Source organism: Cyrtonyx montezumae, unplaced genomic scaffold, assembly GCF_038088225.1.
Source record: "Cyrtonyx montezumae isolate F1298 unplaced genomic scaffold, pur_monq_1.0 scaffold_0, whole genome shotgun sequence".
In the NCBI taxonomy this organism is placed as follows: domain Eukaryota; kingdom Metazoa; phylum Chordata; class Aves; order Galliformes; family Odontophoridae; genus Cyrtonyx; species Cyrtonyx montezumae.
The window spans coordinates 30174521-30198839 of record NW_027071824.1 but is presented as its reverse complement, the minus strand read 5'-3'; the positions used below and the strand labels follow the sequence as shown (position 1 = coordinate 30198839).

General features: G+C 34.4%; 1 protein-coding gene across 1 annotated transcript in view; it reads left to right on the top strand.

Annotated features, from left to right (window-relative positions):
• The window catches only part of PACRG (parkin coregulated), a 181951-nt gene that overhangs the window by 1203 nt on the left and 156429 nt on the right, over positions 1-24319 (top strand). The gene's annotated exons all lie outside the window — the stretch shown is intronic.

The following is a 24319-nucleotide window of genomic DNA, read 5'->3' as shown; positions in this document are numbered from 1 at the left end:
GGTAAAATCAAAAATTTTCACTTCCCTGGGAAAAATGCAAGGCTAAAACAATCTAAGTAGTGTTTTATAGAATATTTAGTTTCATTGGTTTTAATTCTGTAGATGTGGAATAGACGTTGAGCTTAGGGATTACTTTTCAAAGACATTTCCCCTTCTATGTACAAAATTCAAGTCATTAATATTTATTAGTGTTTGTTTATATCTTGATATATAAGAGTTACTTGATTTAGTCTAGAAGAATCAGCAGTTTCAACAGGGTTTGAGAAATACATGTATTTTGTTTTTAAAAAGGGAGCTTTGACTTATAACTAGCTATCAGTTTAATCAGAATTCAAGTTTTCTTTAAAAAAATGAAAAGAACTTTAACTTTCATGGTCATCAGTTAAGTCATGTATTTCTATCACTGACCAACAGCAAACAGGCAAACCTACTGCCTTCGTAGCCACTCATTGGATCGAGTTTCATATTGTTCACATGGGCCTCTGGAGTTTAGCTGGTATAGCTTCCCTTGGGAACTGGGCCTGTCACTAGCACACGAGTACCCCTCTCAAAGCTGTGGAGATTTCTGATAGCAGTTAGTTGTTCTCTAGTCTATCTGGGAAACTGTCTAGCTGCCCTGCCTGTCTGCTGCATGTGATGCTCTGTTGGAGATAGGGTTAACTGAGTTCTGACGCATTCCACAGGTTCTTTTCCTAACTCCCTACCTTCCTAGGAAGCAATCATACTGCTAGAGGTCCTGAAGGATTCATTATGCCAAGACTGTCTTTTTTTCCATAAGTTTTGAGTGAGGACAAGCAGGCAAGAATTATTTCCCTGGGGTCAATGTGCGAAATGTCAGAATAGAGTAAGGATTATCTCACTGCCACTCGGTCTCTGTAGAAATGATAGTTTCTTTTCTCTTTTCCAACAACAGAGCTTCGGATTTATTAAGTACTCACTTGTCAGAGGTTGACATCATAGATGAAGTTGTCATGGAAGGCTTAGGAGTTGATTGGTGGGTTAAAAGCACAGCAAGCTAACATAGTTAAAGCGTGCCAATTCTTTTTAACAGCATGACAGGGCTCAGTGTTGTCAGTGACTTGTTCAGCATCTCCAGGTCAGACTTTGGGGCAAACTTGCAGTGAAAAGGGCGTAGGTTAATTAATTACCATTATGCACATATGATTGTAAATATAGTAGTAAAGGTTCCAGAGTTCTTTGAAGTTTGTTGTGCAAGGAGTGTCTTACTAAGCCATTTTTTCATGGAAGTTGGTGGATAAAGTTGTTTTTTTTTCCTGAAGTCTGTTTTTGTAGCCACTAATAAATACAGAAACGTAGGCCTCTTGGGACTTTCATAGAATATTCAGGACTTTTCAAAACTGTCATATTACATCTTAAATTTACTAACTGAAATACATAACTTAAAAAATATTCACCAAGAAAATTGTTTCAGAATTCAAAAATGAGTTGTATGTTATTTCTTTCTAAAATTAGAAATTTGTATAGCAGTTGAGTTTAGGAGCAAAGTCCAGTAAAATTCTTATATACTAACAAGCTAGATACGATTATATTTACATTTTAATTGTTTCATCCTCCAAGCAGAGTCAAGAATGCCATGTTATGTGCTCACAGGTCACCTGTACTGCATGAGTAGAATTAAAATCAAAAGCTTATATGCAAAGTAGCAAGTACACTAATATCTCTACATGAACATGGACAGCAGGAAGATAACTCTATTCACTTCTGATCCTCTCCAGATAATTGTCTATTTTTCCTATCTTCTGTAATTGTACATACATGAGGAACACTTTTCTTCTGTAAACTAGAGGTAAAACTGTGCAATGTGGTCTAGGGAGCCTGCTTTGGTGGGATTAGATGATCTCTGGAGGTCCCTTCCAACCCTTACAATTCTGTGAAAAACACTTGCAAGGAAAGGGCACATTTAGTGCCTATTGTTACTAGCTATAATGGATCTGATATTCTTGCAGTAGAATTGGAAATTAAGACATCTCTTCATGTTCTTGATTTTGCTGTTTTTAAATAACTGTGAATTCTTTATGCTGAAATGCCAGTTTCATCAGAAAAGGCAGTTATCATTTCACTACAAGTCCTCCTTTAGTGACACAGAGGCAAATATGTTGGAGTGTCCATCTGCAGAGTATCGGTCTTAACTCCTTTTACTAGAATGCTGAATTCAAATCTGCTTCCTAGCTGTGTGTGTAAACTGGTAGATTTTATATAGAAATCATCAATAGTGTTTCCACCTGTATGTTCCATGAAAGCATTCAGTACCTACTGTTAATAAGGGGCCACATCTGTTCTGTGTTTAAATCATAAAGTGAAAGTGTTTACATTTTGGACTTAGAAGGGGGGTGATTCTACCAATTGTTTGAGTCCCTTATTACTAAAAAAACCAAAGCATAGCTTTTCAACATGGGAGAGTCTTTGCTCTGTGCAGAAACACAGCTCCCATCTCCAAAAAGAATATGATTTTTTATAAGTAAAAAAAAAAAAAAAAAAGGTATTTAGATTACAGTCCTGGATTTTCGTTCCTCTGTTTCTTGTTTAGGAGCCAGTGTTGGAGTGAACTCTCAGTATTTGAAGTTTAAACTCCTTCAGACAATTATCAGCATGGTGTGTAGAGGACTTTCTCACCCTTTGATAATAATTCAGATCAAGGGTTTCTTTTTAATCACAGGGATAGTGTCATTTTAGTTCTGAAACTAATGATAACGTATTTTTTCATATTCATCCACACTATGTAACCAAAATTACTTATTTTATTTACATTGTAGCAGTAACAGTGTTGTAATCTGATTTTAAGACTAAAGAAAAGTACTGTTTGCAAGAAGAAATTATTACATTTCTACTATAGTAGTTAATTAAGAAGATAGTAAGTTTGGGAGCAAGTGATGACAAAGTAAAGACATATTTTGTTAAATGTGTATCAGACAGTAGTACGTATATTTTTGGGGAGCTGCTCCACTTCGGCAGTTTTGTACAATCTACTTCAGCGAATTGCAAGGGAATTTAAACTCTTACTACTCTAGGAGGCAGTCCTGTCTTCTTCCTGTTTCAGGCTGTTTATTACTACTGTCAAAAATTGTGCCTACATTTGTACAGTAGGGGAACTTGAACGTTTGTACAAGATCAGAGAACTGATTCTGCTGAGCAATACTCCATCTTATTTAAGCTAAGTGTGCATGTGTGGTCCTCAGGACTGAGGCAAGCAAAGATCCTTATTGCCACAAGGCTTCTCATTCCTGCCCTTCTCCTTGTCCTGAAAGCATGATTCTATGTATCCTTTTGTGTTTGCATTGGTGTTTCTTTCAGCTACACAGGAGGCTGGATCAACTCTTACCAACCAGTAATTTAATACTGCAAGAAGGAGGGGAAAGAGGAAGGGGAAAGAGGAATGTGTTGTAGGCATAAGCTGAATGTGTAGGGATGCCCTTATCTGAAACATCTCAGTCTTAATTCACTAAAAACAAGTTATGAAACCAAGTTTTAGCAGAATAATTTCACAAACACTTAAAGCAGCATAAACTTGCACTACATTTGTAAGTTGTGATTTTCATTCTTGCTCATCTGTTCTTCCTTATGCAATAGAAACACTTGCGTAGCTTTGGAGTGAAATAGGCCAGGGTCTAGTTAAACCAAGATTAAAAGCAACAGGTTTTTTTCTTTTTTTCTTTCTTTCTTTTTTAACTTTTTTTAACTTGCAGCTCATAATGGTGTAAACTAACAAATCTGAGGCTGCTACTGACCTGCCTGCTTCTGTTGCATTCGTGCCACCTCTACTTGTAGTTATGCAACTGAATCAATGAGGCACTTCAATTGCATTAGATCCCATCATGAAAGGCTTCAACACAATGTTTTTATTTCCTTTCAGAAAGGGAAAATATCCATGTTCTTTTCCAATCCTATGATTGCTTTTACCATAATGAGCACATAAATATAATGTAGTGACCATGACAGCGTAACATAAAAGCAGAACACATGAAGAACGCTTAATGCTTAAGATTATAATACCTTCTAAGAACCTTTATTTTGTGTTATGTTTTCCAGCTGTAATTTATGTGACTTAATCATACCGCTTTTGGTATTTAATACTTTAAGACTATTAAATCAGCCCTCATTTTTTTGCAAATGTGAGGGAAGACTGATATTTTTTGTATTTACAGTGATAAGACTCATTTAATATCCTCAAGCATATGAAGAAGTCATACTGTTTCACTTATGGAGATCTGTTACAGACTTAAATCTCCAGTCAATCTTTCTTTATAATTCAGTCATATGACTTAAAATAGATAATAAACAGATTGAGTTAGAATCCATTCCATATTTTTGATTGACATTTCTTCAGTCACTTCATTTGACTCATTTTATTTTACGTATAAGAAGACCTTGTACAGTTTTAAATTCCATAGCTAGAGGAGGTAAATGTAAATTGATTTTAAAACATGGTGACAATTGTGTTTCAATAATCTTCTGCTAATCAGATTTTTATGAATTAATGAATAAAATATTCCAAATGGAGACAGTTACAAAGACAGTTGTCAAATTCTTTCAGTTCTGGCACTGAAATTAAAGTGTTTTAAACTTCTTAACTTAAACTAATATAAAGGAGTAAATGTCACATTAAATCTTGAAGGCATATGACGGAAAAACTCATGCAATATTACAGTTTTTGTACAAGTTAAAATCCTGCAGTGGTTTGAGTATGTGGTTATCTTAGTCTTGTGTTTCACTGAATGAGCACTTAGTTTTCAGATGCTTGACTGCCAAGCATCAGAAGAAAATTCTAGAAAATAGGTAACGGTCTCAGAACAAATTTCGAAGCAGTCACCATATTGAGTCCCAGGCAATTATCTCAAGTCAATATTTCCTGCATTTTTGTAGTTCACTCTGACAGTAATGCCTCCTCTTTATGTCCACTGAAACTACAATAGCAATATTTGATAGAGAAAATTCTCAGCTACAAAGCACTCTTTTTCAACATAGTCAAACCTTTAGTAATGAATGTTCACCAGTGATGAGCAACAGCCTGCATGCTGTGCCTGTGAAAAGTCTACACTTGTGGAAGTTGCCCACTATCACTGTTGTCATTGGTAAAACACACCACCCACCACCTTGCATCCACCCTTGCTCACATCCACTGTTTGATGGATCAGTGAATGCCACTGGGTACAGTTTTTTTCCATGTGGAAAAGTTCAGTGACACACTTTGCTTTGTTTGCACATCCATGCCATACACCATTTTGTCAGACTGCCCCTCTGCTGCCATCTGTCACACAGCAACATCATGTAACGGATATTGATGAGAAGATTTGGCCTCTACTGCCATACCACTGACATCTGCCTCTGATGTTGTGGGCCAACAGAATAAAATAGGAGACACTACCTTTGGAGCATCCCTCATAACTGTATATGCTTCTGAGCTAGTCAGTGTAAAAATGTCAAACATGAGTTAGGAAGCATCTGCCATGCACCTTTCACTTCCGTACTCTAGAAGTTTCCATAGAACATATGAATTTACACTTTCTTTTAGAAAGCTGAAAATTTGATTTTTTTTTCAAAACATTAGCATTTTATATGAACAAAAAAGTAGTAAGACCAATTCTTTATATATACATGACTGCTTTCTTGAAGGAAGTGGTACTCCTGTCTAAGCAGAATGTCTTAATCTTACATTACAAGCAACAGTGATAGAAATGGACAAATAACGACACCCACACCTATTTTTTGAAATTGTTCTGTGTGGCTATAACCTTACACAGAGGATACCTGAAGAGAATAGAAAACATGGCCAGACTTGCAGTGGGAAAACTTGAGCCCTCTAGTGAGTCACTGTTCACTTTAAAATTCAGTAGTTACTACAGAAGCAGAAGCTGCATCTTCTTTCCAGCTACCTTCTCTGTGCAATCATAAAGCAACCTATGCTTGTTTCTTTCTCTTACTCAGAGAATCTTAAATTTTTTGTATGCAAAAAATCTTATATTTTTTGTTGATGCTTTGCAAAGAGGAACAACATTGTGAATACAGTAGGATCTAGGTTTGAAGTTGGTAGTTTGAGCCCTGGTGTCTCAGTCTTGACTGGGCTTAGGCGGAGATGCCAAGTTGCTAAACTAGGTGTCGTTATGTGTATCACAGTCAGATATAAAATTCATATGTTTTAGAACCATTTTATGTGCGTATGTCTCCAGCTTCACCTACCACAAAGCATCTGTTGTATTTAGGTTGTTCTAGAATCATAAATGATCAGGAACTTCAACACAGGAAATCTTCAGAATGGATTAAATGCCACCTGAATTGACATCAGGAAAGCTCTTTCTGGGGAAGGTGAGTGCAGAAAGTATATGGAGCAATGATGGAGTGAGAGAGCATTTGCAATGCATAGGCAGCCTGGACTCTGTAAGGCTGCATCAGTGTTTGTGTAGCAGCAACAGCTGTTTATCAGCTGAGATGCGTGTTGCAGCTAATTCTTATATGATCTGTTCTAACTATGCAGCACGTACTGCTGCCAAGCACACATCTAATGCAGTGAGGATTTGAGTCAGCAGGCAGTGTCTGTAGCTGTCAACCTCTAAATGCTGTGGCTTGTCTCAGTCTCTTCTTTTCAGTGTTGTATCTTAAATGACACTGGAAACTTAGTGAAGACAGGGAAAATACCACTATGGCATTTGCCCTTGAGAAAATAGTAGAACAGTGTGGAAATAGACAAGGAATTAAATAGCATTCTCTGAAGTGGAGATCTGGGTGGTCACTGATACAGCAGGATTTTTGCTGTGACTGTGCTCTGCAGATTTCTCCAGAGATGAGCAGAAATATATATATATATTACATTGTTACAAATACAGAGGAGGGGGACCTGTATGAGGCAAATGGAAGTTTTCTTATTTTTCCACTTTACTTCTTGTTCTTTATATATATGCATAGTCTGTGTTTAACTGAAACAATGTGATAGGGTTTTGAAGGGGGCATATCTTCTTTGTTTTGCATGAAGTTTTCTTAACTATTTTGAAATATCTGTTACTGCAAAGTCATCGTAACCACTAGTGCTGTATTGGTAGATTGATCAAATTTCTATACCATGTAATATAAATAATTTGTGCAAGACTGAGTTCCTCCTCCCAGCAGCAGTCAATTCCTTGGTATATTTGACATTCATTTAGGCAGATTGTAGCTTTTCATTTTGATAGCATAGCTATATCATTTTTTCTAGAAAACTTATTGCACTCTGATTTTCTTTAATAAAATACATATTCAGTTAGATTAAGTACTCTGTTGTAAAAGTCCAGCATGTGGACACAATGTGCTGAAGACTTCTATATGAAGTCTTTTGTCAGAAAAGACCTTCAATAGAACTTCAGTCAGACTTCTTACCTGACAGTAGGATATTACCTTGATTAGATAATAAAATATTAGCTAATAAAAGCTGCCTGAGGGCAGTACACACATAGTTTAACTCTTCATACATTTGTGATGCTATTTGTTAATACGTACACAAGTTTTCATGCTTATTTTTTTATTTTAAGTATTTCAGACTTTCATATCTGAAAACAAGATTCTTATTTAAAAATGCAAATTCACTCTGCTTCTATGTTTTTGTAAAAACAAGATCCTGATAGCAAGAATGAATACAAGTTGGTTTTTTTTTGTTTGTTTGTTTATTTTTTTTCTGTTTGATAACAGAAGCATGTGGATAGAGAATCATGTGATTTAAATGAAAGCTATGATCATCATCCTCTTTGGGGTCTGATAAACAAAGGTTTTTTGTGATGAAAGAATCTTTAGCACTTTTCCAGAATAAAAGACTGTATACTGCAATAAGAACAAAAGTTCTGCACAAAATATAAATCTTAAAAGTTAAAGAACATCATATATCACTATAGATATCAAAGTTCAGTGAAAACTTTAAAACCTTGAAGGAAGCATGACATACTGTTGAGTTCCCATGTAAGAGCCATTTGGAGGATGAATAGGTATTTAAACTTACATTTTTATGCCTGCATTAGTCAGAAGCATATTACCAAAGTTTTTGTATGATCAGTAAACAATGCATATTATTCTGCACAAAAAAAAGAAAAACAAAACAAAACACTGAAATCCAAATCAGAAAGTGCAGTATTTTCTTGTTTATCTGTTTAGTGTGTATAAGACATTCCTTCATTTCTCCATTATCACATTAACATTTTTATTGTAATGTTTTCCTCTATGTGCACCTTATAACTGTTACATAAAAGGAAGTATTGCTTTTGCATAGGTTGCTTGTATTTATCCATGTGTTCTTGTTCCAATCCCCCTACTATAGGCAGGGACACCTCCCTCTAGACCAGGTTGCTCACAGCTCCATCCAGCCTGGCCTTGAATGCATCCAGGGAGGGAGCATCCACAGCCTCTCAAAGTAACCTGTTCCAGTGTCTCACCACCCTCACAGTAAAGAATTTCTTCCTAATGTCTAGTCTAAGTCTACCCTCTTCCAGTTTAAAGCAATTTTCCCTTGTCCTGTCACTATGTGCTCAAGTATTTTTTACAACATATCTTTTTATAATAATGCTTTAGAGGTGTTTTAAAAAATCCAGAAGACATGATTTTTTTTTTTCATCGCATAAAAATTGGGGAGATGCATCATGATTCAAATCTACTATTTCAAGACTAATTATTGCATATTTATTTTTAAAAAGATGGTGGTTTTAAACCTGTAGTAAAAACAAATTATGTTCTACTTTTCTTACTGCTCCATTCCCATTGATTAAACCTGACATTAGTATTGTTTATTAGATGTCTTCCTAGCTAAAACTTTTTAGAAAAAGGTGCATGCATACTTTACTGACACTGGCAGTCAGAAGGTGATCTACATCACAGAATCATAGAATCGCAGGGGTTTGAAGGGACCTCTAGAAATCATAGAGGGCAACTCCTGCTAAAGCAGGTTCTCTACAGGAGATTGCACAGGTAGGCATCCAGGCAAGTCTTGAATGTCTCCTGAGAAGGAGACTCCATAACCTTTCCGAGCAGCCTATTCTAGTCCTTATCACTCTTAGTGGTATGTAATTTCCTGTGTTACAGTTTCTGCCTGTTGCCTTTTGTTCTACTGGTGTTTATCATTGCAGAGTCTGACCCCATCAACTTGACTGCTGCACTTAAGATATTTATAAACAGTAATGATATCCCCTCTCAGCCTTCTTTTCTCCAGACTGAAGAGTCCTAAGTCTCTCAGCCTTTCCTCATACAGGAGACACTCCCAGCTCTTCATCATCTTTGTCACTCTCCTGCACTCTTTTCTGACTTTTTTGAACAGAGGAGCCCAGATGGGGACCAGTGTTCCAGGTGTACTCTCACCAGGGCAGAGTAGAGGGTGAGGATCAGTTCCTTCGACCTGCTGGCCACATCCTTTTTAATGTGCACCAGACATAATTCAAGCTTTTCTTTTTCACAGAAGCTGAAAACATGCATTCTTAGTTCACAAAGCAAGTCTACCTACGTCTTGGATATTAGATATCCACAAAGTATTGTAATGTAAGCATGAGTTCCTAACTACGGGGGGGTCATTTTATATCCTACTTAAGTTTTATATTTTTCATGTTAGGGGAAAATTATGTCATCCCCCTCCAGCATCTAATAGTGTTTTCCTCAGCTATCTTTTCATAGAATCACAGAATCTCATAATCTGAGGGGTTGGAAGGAACCTCAAGAGATTAAGTTCAACCCCCCTGCTAAAGCAGGTACCCTAAAATACGTTGCACAAGTAGGCATCCAGATGGGTCTGTACTGTCACTGTAGAAGAAGACTCCACAACCTCTGGACAGCCTGTTCCAGTGCTCCAACACCCTTACCGTAAAGAAATTCTTCCACGTGTTAGTATGGAACTTCCTATGTTGAAGTTTTAGGCTATTAGTCGTTGTCCTATCACTGCACACAACCAAGAAGAGCCTGTCATCCATTTGCCTCTCACCTCCCCTTAGATATTTATAAACATTTAATAGATCTCCCCTCAGTCTTATTTTTCCCAGGCTGAACAGACCCAGGTTACTCAGTCTTTCCTCATACGGGAGATGCTCCAAGCCCTCAACCATCTTTGTGGGCAAAGGAATTCAGGAATCTTCTTTATTTTGTTCCCCAGCCTGCTTAAGCGTTTTCTTCTTCCCAATTTGATCACTCTGGATGTATGCTGACTTTACTTCAGGGTCCCATAGACCAGCACTCAGAAGTCCAAGGCATCCATTGGAAGAGCTATTGTGACATCTTTTCTTGCAAGTCACTGTCTGTTTGATTAGAATGACTGTTTTGGATCATATTTTTATTTTTTACTGCTGCTTTTTTGTTTTGTTTTGTTCTGTTTTACTGCAGTCCATCTGTAATTGCAGGAGTGAAACAAATTAAGAAATCTGAAGTTTTTGTTCAGACCGAATTCTCGTTCCCAGAAAGTTTTGTGTTAAACAAAGATAGAGCTAATCCTCATAGTGTTACACAAATAACAGCTTTCAGGGCTGGAATGAAACCACCCATCTGAATTGTCTTCAAGCTGACTGATAAGAATTGACCTGTGCAGTTCAGGGTGACTGGTTCATTTCTGCCAGTCTCCCAGGCAAGTCAGCAGCACATTCTGATCTTCAGTGTCAAATGCTACTGATAGATTTAATGAGGTAAGCATGGATATGTTCCTCTTAGCTGTGCTAGGGAGGAAATAGTTCATAAGCAAGACAATTCCTCTCTGAAGGCTGTTACCAAATCTGACAGCCCAACTGCCTAGAGTTATGCAATTGATGGAGAATTCAAGTTCTGTAATATTTTGGCTTTTTATATTGTTTTATTGTTACTGTTTTCCTTCAGTGGTGGTGGTGTCTTCTGTTTTTGTTTGTTTTTTATTATAAGATCATTTCTTCAAAGAATAAAAGGCCATATTGCAAAGTCGCTTCAGAGAATGTGCAGGCTAGGCATTAACACTATATTTTTCATGTCAGTAAAAAAAATGTTCTTGTGTATGGGAATTCATATGAACTGTGGAATTTATGAGGAAAAAAAATTTAACACTGGAGATCATTTGGTCCAACTCTTTTACAGTCACGTACTCAGAAGAAGGCCTACTTGAAAGAATGCTAGGCTGCTTGTGATTTTGTCCAACTGGGATTTGATTGCCTTCAAGGATGGAAATTCTACATTATGTTTAAACAACCTGTTCCAGTGATTCTACACATTGTGAAACATTTTCCTTTTGGCTGTCTAGTTAGAAATTTCCTTATTGATGTTTGGAACCAGTTCCTCTTGTATTTTTGTTGCACATCTCACATCGTTTCTACTGTACTCTTATGCTAGGTAACTGAAGGCTGCAATAAGATTCCATTGAAGCCTGCTCTTCTTAACAAATATGTTCAACATGTCCTGATACATCACAAATTCAAGCCTTCTCTTTACATATGCAAGGACTGCTCCAAAAGTAGTGCCTCCTGTTTTATTATGTTGATCTGTAACATCAGAAGTAGATGTTGGTGGTATGGAAGGATAGGCTGAACCTCCTCACTACTATTCTGCTACATTTTTTTACTATGCAGCAGATGGCAGCAGAAGGGCAGTTTGACAGAATGGAGTCTGATATTGGAAGAACATATGAAGCAAAGGTATGAATTGAATTCCATGTGTGAATATCCATGTGGATAAAAATTGTACCCATTGACATAAACTGGTGTTTTCTGAATGTTTATGAAGATCTACATATATGTAAGAGCATTCAGGGAGATTCACAGAATCTCACAACAACCCTAATATTAAATTGATCTCCCCTGTATAGAATTGATCGAAGTTGTAAGCTTTCAAGACCAGCTGTAGTGTGAAAGAAGGGAAATAAAATGGTTCATATGTCCATGGAAGGTTTTTTTTTTTTTCTTTTTTTTTTTGCATGAGACATGATAATTTTCTACTCTTTTCTCAATCCTATATTATATAACTGCATATACCAAAATATTACATCATTTCTTTAAATTAAGATATTACTTCTTGAAGTAATATAACCCGGCTGAGTACGTTTATATTTCAGTAGTTGAAAAGTTCAAGATGATGTTTCTACAATTAATTTTCTACCAATTAATTATCAGTTCCTAATTTTCCCAGGAGAATGAAAGCATGCTAGCGTCAGTCTTTGAGCACATACTACTGCCTTCATTTTTTAATGTTGCAGAAGTTAAAAAAGTAGACAGTGAAAACAGTGCATATTCAAGGACTGGGAAAGATGATTGACTCTGATTCTGTTTCACTTGTTTCTCTATGCTATTGCCCCCTTAGAAAAGAATTTAAAAAGTCCTCTGTGGGTACCACATCCCTGGAGTTGTTCAAGGCTGGGTTGGATGGGGTCCTGGGCAGCCTGACCTGGTAGATGGAAACCCTGCCAATGACGGTGTTGGAACGGTGGTCTTTAAGGTCTATTTCAACTCAAGCCATTCTATGATTCTATGGAAATAAAAAAACTGAAGTCGTTTTCTGACATTACATTAAACAATTTAGAATAAACCTATTTATAAAAAAAATTAAATGAATGTTTTTTCACATTTATGAATGTACTGTTTTCTATATGCTAAATAAATATCTGAATAGCTTTTTTTTTTCTTTGATAGAACATTCACAAGTAATAAGTAAAAAAAAAAAAGGATTATTCCATTCATTGTAATTTCTGCTGCTTTTACTACTTTGATGTAATCATCTTTATAAGTTACTCATTTTGCTCTCTGTGGAAAAGCATAAAATGAAGTTACTCTTTAGATCTAATTTCAATTTGCTAGATTATAGTATTACTTTGAATTGTACTCATCCAGACAAACCTGTTCTTGAAAGTTTCAGGATGGTTAATTGTCCATCCTACACTGATCTGTTGTTGTAAAAATTGTAAATCAAAAAACAGTTACTAAGCTTCATAGAGCTAGAAAAACAAGAAAAAGCAAGCGGAATTTTTTTTTCCCCACCATAGCTAACTTTCTACTTTCAAGTTCTGTGATTAGCATAACTGGCATAACAGCAGTAGAGATTTATGAAAACCTATAAAAGATTAATTCTGATTCGTATAGGTTTTAGTACTTGGGACACCGCCATAGCTCACTCAGTTCACTATAGCATTTGCTATTAATTTGGTATGACAGAACTGACTTATTCTCAAATATAAAATGACATTGTAATCATATGTTACTGGGATTTATTTTTCCTGATCCAGACACGTGAGAAATATAACTGGTTGTCACTTTGCCAATAGTTAAATCCTTGTCTTGAATCTGTTTTTCTCTGTGATGATGGTTTTACAACATTCCTGAGAAATACCCTAGAAAGACAGTCCACAAAACTTCCATCCACATTTTATTTAGATACATAAAGATATTTACCTCTGTCTTTGGACCATTCCCCTTTATAACAGCATTTTCTATCTACATTTTTAGCAGCAATTGAGTTTTTCTAAAATTAAGTAGAATGGCGTACGTTTACTTGCAATTGCAGTAAAAATGAGAAATGAAAATACTGGATATAATTAAAGTGTAAACCTATAAACGCAAACATCGTTTTAAAAAATTATCCTAGAGAAAGTGAATAGGTGAATTGCTGTAGAGATCTGTAGAGCAGATAATAAAAATTATGCTTAGTATGTTATTTCAATCATCTTCACCATTCTAGTGTCTTTAAAAGTAATTTTCTTTATCTAATTCTAAAAAAGATTAGCCCTCATTTACCACTGCTTAAAGCAGCTTGCCAGCTTACAGTATTTTCAGCACCAAAGACCAACATTTCCTGATACTCTCTTCATTAGATCTGAATAGTGCAACACAGAATCTCAAAATATAAGTACAGTATCTGTTTTTCTTGGTTTTGATTTGAAAACGTACAGATAGTTTTCACAGTGAGCACTATTAGTTATGAATTTTTACATTACAGTTTTATTTTAATGAAGTGTGATATTGCTTTCTACTTTGCTTTTGTGTACAACAGGAAGATTTCAGAAACTTATTTCAAAAAGTCTTTGCAAATCTTTTACATACCAGAGCATCTTTCTCTGGCATGTTATGTTATAATAATGGTACTTCATCCTGTGCTTGAGTGTTTCCACTTCTTACCTGAGTAGTTCATTTAGGTAGTCGGACTTACCTAAGGTGAGTTAGGACAGAAGTAAACATTTTGTAGTACAGGACTATTTTGGGCACCCTTTGGTCTACTTAACTTCAGCAGGTTCCTTCTAAGGAATCATAAAATAGGTAGTTTAAAAATTGGAATATCTAATACTTGAAAGAAATGGTCAAACTGTGCTTAAAAAAAAAAACAACAGTCTGTGAGAGTAGTTTGTTATGGCTTAAATTTCAGATTTATAAACTCTAATAGCATAACAAACATGAAAATAAAACTGTAAAATAATTGGTCAGTCTCAGGTGTTACAGAACCTCAGTGATGAGGTGATGATTTTATGCATCCTGTTTCTTTTAAAGGCATGATATGTTGTCTGTACTGATGAGAAAATATAGGAAAAAATCATTTAGAAATTAAGAATTTCAGGTCAGCTTCGCAGATATATAAACATATTAACTTATTCACAGACAGATACTATTCTGCTTTGCAGAAATAAAGGGAGTTGTAGTTGTTAATACAATTATGAAAAATATTTATAGGCTTTTTTTTTTTCCCAAGAGTTATGGCATAGATGAAAAATATATCAAGAAATCTGTCTGAAAATTTAACTACATTCGTCTTATTTTTCTGCATGGATTTGTACAGTTTTTTGTGTGTTTCTGCAGTTTGTGTACTCTTTTCAGCTGTGTCACTTACATTTACAATTTTCCAGTACATATTAGAAATTGCTTGCAAAATGTTATTTCAGTGGAAACATGCAGACGTGATACTGAAGGAAACAGAATTCCTTTTTTTTTAAATGAAACACAGTGCTTCACCTTCTTTGCCTTTTACTCAAATTCTTGTATTCTAACTTCTGAATGCAGGTGAATTTAGGTTTCATTTCTCTAAAAACAAATTCCGTAATTGTAGCACTATGTAATGATCTTATTGTCACAAGAAATTACTTCCAGTGTACACATTAAAATTAGAGAATAAATACAGTAATTGCTCAAAAGTTAATTTCAGATACCTGTTGGTTTTTTTTTTTCAGAAAAACGTTTTATGAAAAATTTCCGTTAGAACACAAAGCAACATACTCAAATAAGGTAGTTGTTAAATATTAATAAAACTAAAAAAGGAAAAAAAAGAAAAGAAAAAAGAAAATGGAAGCCTGAAAATGTAGCAAAAATTTAGTTAGCACTTGGTTTTTACGATGAATTTCCTCTAATCCATTTTCTCTAATCTAATATAATTGCAGAACTGGTCCCAGTAGTCTTAAAGGATATGATCAGTTGTATAACAATTAATAATACCAATGAAATGGTCTGGCTATAATTTGAGTAGATTTAAAAGCCGTTATCATTTTTGTTAAAAAATAGTATCATTAGGCTTGGAGTAATCAGTTTAGCAAATAAATTAATGATGGAAATCAGAGCTTCCATATATTCATAAAATATTGTGGTACATCAGCACTTTTGAACAAAGATGGAAGTTCTGTGTGGTTCAGTACTTTGTAGGAATTAATGTTGCCATTAGCTGTTTATTTTGTGAGCATTGATTTTCATTATTTGATTAAAACTCTATATCCAATATGAAAGGAAAGTCTTAATGTTTATGTTAGATGCTATCTTCTCACTCTTCATTTAAAAATGGATGAAAAACAAAAAAATCACTCAAAATTAAACGTGGATTATTTTTTTTATGTTCCATTCGTGAAAAACATTGAGAAACAATCCATTTATCCTGAACTTTGAAGTTTTTCCTATAAACAATAGAAAAATCAAATTTAATTTTATTTACAATATCTACTCAAATCTTTAACAGCTCTTGATTAATAATAATGCACCTGACAGCAGAGGTAGATCTGCCATTAATCTGTTATGAAGAATATGAAAGCAATGAATGTTACAACTCTAAGATGTTTCCTGAGGGATCAAGCAATCGTCCACACTTTTTTTAAGACTGACCTATCACCTTGAAATGCAGTCATGAAGGACAGCTGCAAATGAAAGACCACTGTCAGGTCAACCTGTCACTGTGCTGACAGGTCTCTGATATAAAACCCAATTTACTGTTTAAGAAGCACATCCATTATCCTTCTGATTTTAAAATAGAACATACATCAGCAAAATGATAAAAGAAAGTACTTAAGAATTATGAAAGTCAAGGACTATTTCATATCAGAGAGTCACAACCTCTTTTGCATATTACTGATTAAAATTACAGTGAATGTTAATACTCTTCTGTGTCTTCTTTTCTTCCAGAAAGTTGAGTTTGCATCAGTTGAACTTCTGAATCTATTAATTTTTCATTTGGGTTAACCATGCATTATCTAATATCACTCCTTGAAGGATGTCTTAGAAGTGTGGATATTTGGAGGCAAACTGATGTATCATTTCGGAGAAAAAAAAATTGTCTTCATAATTTAAAAAAAATCACCAGCAATTTTTATTTTTCCTATCATTATATTTAAATTATATTTCCATTTGTAATTTGAAATACAGTAAACTTCTTAATTTTCCTATGCAAAGAGGATCTGTAGACTGTTAATATATTTTCAGTTCTTGAAAATGGAAAATTCAAGGCATTACTGGACTGGCAGCAAAAAGGAAAATGATATTAAAACTTTTTATGTGATGACTCTAATGGATTTAAATGGATATTCTAAAATAGTAGAGGTAGAGCACTGATTATATTACTAAAATGTCCACCAAGGCTGATGGAGAAATTAGATTATGGATTTCTAATATCAAAGCAGCTTTCACTGTTTGAAGTAGATTCCAGTGTCATCTTACTTGGGATTTTTTAAAATGACTGTTTTAATTTGTGCCCAGACTTGATTATACCTCATTTCTTGTCTTGCTGAATTTTTTTGTTTGTTTTTCAATGATTAATAGCTAAGGAGTTAGGAGCTTACTATATAGTGTTTAATTCTGCAGAACTGTGTGTAACATTAAAGTATGGTTTTTAACCCTAAGAAGTCCTCAGGAAAAGTACATTTTTTGTTTCATAGTGTTCATGTGTTTTTGTTAATTTTTTGATAAGTTTGTCCAGACTGCATGCAAACAATATGCATACATTTAAAATGGTAGGCACGTAAATTCCAGAAGGGTCTTAAATCTTCTATTTATTTTGTTTCACTTTAATTTTTACTGGTAAACATTTTAAAATTAATCTCCACTCTCTTCAGTGTGCTGTGTCACTTTTGTCTTGAGATTTGAAATATGATTAGTGGCAGTATTAAAGTTTTCTAAGTTGAAATATGTTTAATTAATTTAATTATTTTCTAAAGTGCAGGCAGTCTTCATATGGAAGGAATTATAAAGGCACTTTTTTTTTTTTTTTTGGTAATTTCAGCCAACTTACTCAAAATCCTCTTTTTTGATTTGGCATTTGTTTGCTGTTATACTCTGTAAAACACTTAGCATTTCTTTGTTTCTTGACAACATTGAAATACTCTCCAATTTAATTGATGTCAACAAAGAACATTGTATGGGCATTGGAGCAATTGCCATATAGGTTTATTTACAAAATGCACATCTGCAGTTCATTGTTTTCCTGGAAAGACAGCTGCCTTCTTGGAAACATACATGAAACATTTCTGAAAAGTGAGAGACTTGTACTTGCACCTGAATTTCTCTAATAGTAAGCAGACCTATTTAATTAGTCTTCTTTTTTTTTTTTTTTTTTTTTTTTTTACACTCATACTAAAATAATGTTCACTCACATTAAAGTCTCCCAAACAACATTTTACTGTAGTTAGTAGGTATCATGAGATTTATACATTTGTTGTACATGCTTTAAGTAATTGTTTAGTTCATAGACAAGAAATATTTGTTTGGAATTATGGTTAAGCATATGGAAGACTATTACAAAGAAAAATGTTACAAATCATATGCTAATTGAGATTTAAGATAAATATTGAGAAGCTTTCATTAGTTTTATTTTTCTATCATTGTATCAATAGAAGAATAAATAAAACGTAATGGTATTTTAAATTCTAAATTGCTCATAAATATTCAGTTTGAGTTCTAATTAACTATAGCTTTTATGTGAAAGTTTCCCTTCTTATAATACAATGTAATAATCTAAAACTACGTTTGTAACAGGAAATAATGAGAAAATATAACAGCCTTGTCTGATACATCAGTATCTAACCTGTATTTTAGTATTTCAGTTGATGTTTCTGTAAAGATTTCAAGATAAAGTATCATAGAATCATAGAATCAAGTAGGGGTGGTTTTGTTGGTAAAATGTATCCACTGTAAATATTTCTTCTCAATATATGATGTATAAAGTATTGCAGAAGTGGTAACATAGCTGCTCAGTAAAAATAGGCAGTGAATTTTTGTTTTTGTACTACTGAGTATCTCCTGTGGCCAGAGATGTCTGTAATCATAGGAAGGTCCAAGCAGGAAGCCAGGAAGGGGAACTGACCACATTTAGTAGATCTGTGTGTCGCCTGGGTTGAATTTGAGTAGTAAAAGGATAAGGAAAGGGAGTTCTAGATAGAGAGGTTAGAAGCTCTAGGTTACACGGTTATGGAGGTTACGTGGTCTGATAGTGATAGGACAAGGGGGAATGGCTTTAAGATAATGGAGAGGAGGTTTAGGTTAGATGTTAGGAAGAAATTATTTACTCAGAGATCATTTTGTTGTATTTATTAGTTTTGGCTTGTACATGTCTTTTAACCTTGGAAATATCATTAACTGGGGCATAGTAGTACTTCTCTTATTCTGTATGGAATTGCTACTCTGGGACTACCCAACAAATCTGAATTTGACAAGTCAGTGATCAATGCAATAGATTCTAACTCATGTTTCTGTAAATGTGACTTCATGAATATTCAATTTTGTTTTCAACTAATCAATACTAGTTACTAGAATAAACTGTAATTCCTAATTTGAATATGTGCAGATCCTAGTGACTGATTGCTAAGATGCAGAAGTTATCTTTATTAAATATAATAATGAATATTAGCTGGTGTCTGTTCTAGCAGTTGAACTGTATAACTTACATTATTGTATCGAAATTTACATTAATAATTATATTAATACATCAGATGAAATTTTTACCTTACAGTGCCTTTCATATGTACTCTTGGTACCCTGGTGTTTATATTCTTGCTCACCACTTTCATGCCGTCTTCAATGTACACATGCTTCATGCTCTTAAGACTACATTTATCAAGTAGTAGGACGATTAAGGAAAGACTATGAATGTTATTACAGCTCTAAGAATTTTTATTGTAATTAACTTTTATCTGCATGAAGAAAATAAATCACTGACAGTGTGATACATCCTGAGAGTGAAAAATTTTTAATATTCAGTATTATAACATTCATGGAGGTAAAGTACAGTGAGCTATTGCAGCATCCTAAAAAGGGAGAAAAATCTCCAAAACATACTTTTTTTTACAATAAAGCTTAATGAGAATCATCACCATTGCTGTACATAGAGAGGAAACATCATCTTATTGTAAGACCAGGAATTGAATCTTTACCAAAGCTATGGTGTTAAAATCAGTCAATAGAGGGAAGGGAGATATTTAAAACTTGCTTGTTTATTTCCCTTTGTTATGAAACCACCTCATATCTTTAGCTGTGAAGATAGGTGATACATTACTTTAGCCAGATGTTTACAAACAGTCTGATTTTTATCAACATTCAAATAGAATTTAATTATGTATGGAAGAATACAGTGCAGTGGTACCTTGAGTAACTCTTAAGACAAGTTGATAAAAATAAGTATATTCATTGTGTCCCTTTTATTACTGAGAAGGCAAAAGGGAGCAGAGCATTAAGGAAGTAAAGGTGGCAGGAGATCTGTATGACTGAGCAAGGAGCTCATGGAAAGACTCAAATGGAAGAAGAAAGTTTACAGAATGTGGGAAAAGGGTTTATCCACTTGAGAGGAATAGAGGAGTAGTCAGGGCATGCAGGGATGTGACAAGGAAGGCTAAGGCCCACCTGGAAATAAATCTGTTGATGTCAAGGATAACAAGAAGGGCTTTTTGTTCATGGTATTCGATTTTCTGATGTACTCTGGTTTGTCTGTATCTGTGTTTCTGATCTAGGTCTGAATAAATTAAGTTAGCACTGGAAGTTTACAATGCAACATCATAAACATTAGTAATCAAACTATCTGTAACTGTGGTCTATAATCTATAGTTTTGTAAGTGTGGATAGTTTGTCTGGTTTTGGATCAATTTTGGTAAACATAAAGCACTGGTAACCTTTCATTTTGTTTTGCCTATGCAATTTTGAGCTGATTATCCATCAGAGAATTTTTTCAGTAGCTTTTTTTTTAACACTTCTTTTTTCCTATATACAATGTAGAGCATTGTCTTCTTCAGTTTAGCTTAGATTTGTTTATTTGGTTTTTTTTTAGTTCATTGAAAAATTTCAGGCATACATTTTTCAAGAAATAGTATTTTATGGATGTGTCCTGGAGTTCAAGACATTGATATGTGATTTGAAACTAAAGATTTCCACATATTTATAGTATTGGAACAGATGTCTTTGGTATACAACTTAATTTTTATTAAATTAGCTCAAAAAACTTTGTCAAATGTTAAGTTTGAAAAAAAGTGTGAAATGTATATGAGTATATATGTGAAATAGTGAATGTTGAAACTACTGAAATTTGTATGAGCAATTTTTTTCATGTTATTGAAGATACTTCTTGCTTTCCTTTAATTGTCACTTTTTACACTTCATACTTCCTACTGAGCTCAAAATTGGGGGAGGTTAAGATTCTATTCCCATAGCAGGTTGGTTCCTGAGATAAGGAATGGAAGAAGAAGAAAAGAAAATAGATAGCAGTTCATGTTCTGGGAAAAAAAAAAAGAAAAAAAAAAAAAGAATTCACCTTTTTTTCCTAGAAAAAGATGCAAGTGAGCATTAAGTTGAGGTGGTTATGGATATGAAAGCAAAGCATTTGGAGAATGTAGATGACCACAGAAGAAGTTGTTTATTAATCTTGCGTTTTCAAGTATAAAAAGCATCTTAAGAAAAATATATGAAAGTAATAGCAATAAAGCCTATGAAAACAAGCCTGAACTTCAGTAGTCACTAAGCCACGGTCAGTGTCTGTGAAGACATATTCTGTGAGACCTTCTTATCATATGCATCCCACCATCTTGCATTCTGATATGAGACAGAATTGACTCTTTTTCACCAAGCAAAATGTTATCCCTACTAGGGGGATTATTTTTACCTATATGCAATGCAGATAAGGAGGGTTATTAAAATCTTTTCAGCTGCATACAATTGGAATTAAATAACTATTCCTTTTTCTAACAAGCATCCTCTAGTGAAGGAATGATTTGAATTTAAGATCAAAGAAAGCCATTGATATGTTTTTCTTGTAAAAGAACAGATATCTTAGCGAGTTAATACGTAACATCATCAGCTAGATTAGCAACAAAAGAAAGAAAATAGCTGCTATACAAAGGAATGGCTATTGAATCATCTCCTAACCAATATATTTATTTTTTTATTTATTTTTGCTACTGTCTTTTTTCCAATAATATCTTATTCAGTCATTTGTAATAGATTCTGAAAGGACTGAATAAATAAGTAGAAAAGTATTCGCATACATGAAAGTTTATGCTCAAACCACATATTGGCAACTTTTATTTATGTATTCACGGACACACAATGAACTGTTGGACTAATATGTATAGAGTCTCTGTGTTTGTCTCTAATGATAACAAAGGAATAAGTAAAATGAAGTGCTAGACTGTCTGAATTGCCTAGATAGAAAGCACAAGGACAACTCCAAGTATCAGGAGAAAAAAAAAATAATAACATAGGCAGAACTCCTGCGTAGAAAATACATGTATAGTTTTGAGAGCAAATTCCAAGATATTGAGGTTCTCATAAAACATTAGATCGTTTTTCTTAAGTATACTTTTTCATGTTCTGTTCTTTAATGTGGTTCTTTAGTAGTCAAACCTATATGGGGGTATAAGACATTCGGGCTTTCAAAGTAGAACTGTGCTTTTTACTCAGTATGGGGTAAATGATGAAAGGTAATCCCTCTTTCTTCTTCCTGCCTACTTTTCTTTTGTTTTAATGTTCCTATTCTATCTCTTCTCATGCAGCCAAGCCAAATTCAGAGTTAAACAGTGCACATCTATGTCAAGCTCTTTAGTTGGCATCGAAAGTGCACTTTCACTTACTGTCCCCTCTTCATATTGTGGAGCGATTTAAAGAAATACCTGTTTAAATATTGGTTGTTTGTTGTTGTTTGTTGTTGTAGTTGTTTAAATATTAGAGCAAAATAAATCTAAATCTAGAGATGAGTGCTCTCAATGCGGATTTGCTGCTAGTAAATAATCAGTTCATCGGGAAAGGCCACAGGCTGATCAGTTAAATATGGGCAGTTTGGAGACTGTATCCTTATCACTAACATTTGTTTCACAGATATGCTTCTCTTAAGTTACATTGTGGATGGTTTGATGTCGAACACAGGCTTGTTGAAAATATACATATACACTTCATTAACAATGAAGTCAGTGTTCTCCCTACAAATTGTTTCTACCGTGTCTCTGCTCTTGAGTCACTTTGGGTTTGCTGCAAGATGTCCTCACCTAGGCTGAAAGCATCTCTAAGATAGAATGGTTTCTTACTTCTTTGCAAAACCCTACATAAAACTGCATAGGAAAGACTGAACTAAATAAGATGCAGAAGGTGTTTATAAAAGTTTAACTATAGTCTGTTTTGTTTGATGCTGCTGCTAAAAGGTTCAAAGTTGTGATGTAAAAGTTCTATTCATGTGGAATTTAGAGGTTAGATGTAAAGTGTAGCATTGAAAGAATAAGAATAAGAATTCTCACTTACATACTTTTGAGGATCTGGGCCTATGTTCCTTACAGAATAATGATGTCATAATAATTATGTCATGGTGTTCACATTAAGCAGTTGACTAGGTTGATTGACTCTTTTGCAGAGGAAAGGAGCTAGCAAAATAGTTTAACTTCTGAAATCTTTACAATTCCAGGCACTGGGATGAAACAACTAGTATAGAGCATTCATTTGTCAAAGACCATAGAATCTTTGAATGGCTTGAGTAAGAAGGGATGTTAAAGATTATCTTGTTCCAACTCAGGGCCCCATCCAACCTGGCCTTGAGCACCTCCAGGGAACAGACATCCACATATTAATCACTACTTTATGACAATCTATGAAATGCAGTGACAATGCAATCTATGAAATGACAATCTATGAAATGCAAATTCCTCCTCTAAAAATAGGACCACTAGGCCTGACATACTTTGATATCTGCTAACAGTTAATCTGAAGCTAAAAATTCACTAAATAGATCTAATTTTGAATGTTATATTTCAGAATGTGTTCTTTAGTAGATTGTGCTCTGAATGAAGTGGGAATATTTGATTTGTAGCACATATTAAATAATAGCATTGTATTACCTTCATAATACAGGAATTACTTCACCCATTACTGACAGCAAATATTTAATGGTGCACCACTATGTAAAACTTTAGGACAGGAAGTTGTTAACAGAAACAGGCAAGATTTAGAAAGGGAGACTGAAAATACTAAATTGGTGCATTCTTGTGACCATGACATTAAGAATGAAGACAAAGTATTCTTCAGATGTGCTAGAATGTTCTGTCACGACCAAGGCAAATTTCTTTGCTCTGTTCTTTGAGAAACTTAAGTGTCTTTAGACAATGTTCCCATCTGAAGCGAGGAGAAATTTCTGCATTTTTAATTTTTCCTTGACGTGGAAATTAGTTTATTCACACAATTCTAATTGGTGTTAAACACAGTAGTGTTGTTTTAATGTGTCTCGACAAATGCTGTCATCATAGGCTCTACCTTATCCTCTCATCTATTATTTAATTGTTGGCTACCATGAAATTGTCATTCTGTCTCCCACATTTTCAGCAACAGTAGTGGCATTCCAAGTCTAGTTAACCTTTTCAGTACTTTCTCCAGTGAAAAATCATGCAAGTACTTTCCTGGCATGTTTTCCAGTTCTGAGCATTAAAGTAGATCAGTGCTGGATCAGGCAAACATCAAAATCAGTGTTTCTGAAAGGACAGATGGTATAGGCCAGCTTGGAAAGGAGAGCAGCTCTTTGGCCATTTAGAAGAATTGCATTTCTGTATTATGATCTTGTTTTTATTCACATTCCTAGTTATCCTCTGTTAGGATCACAGTATTAATTTAGGGTGCTAGGTGTATTCCAGCATGAACCTTCATACTTGTGTGTGATGAAAGTGCAAAAT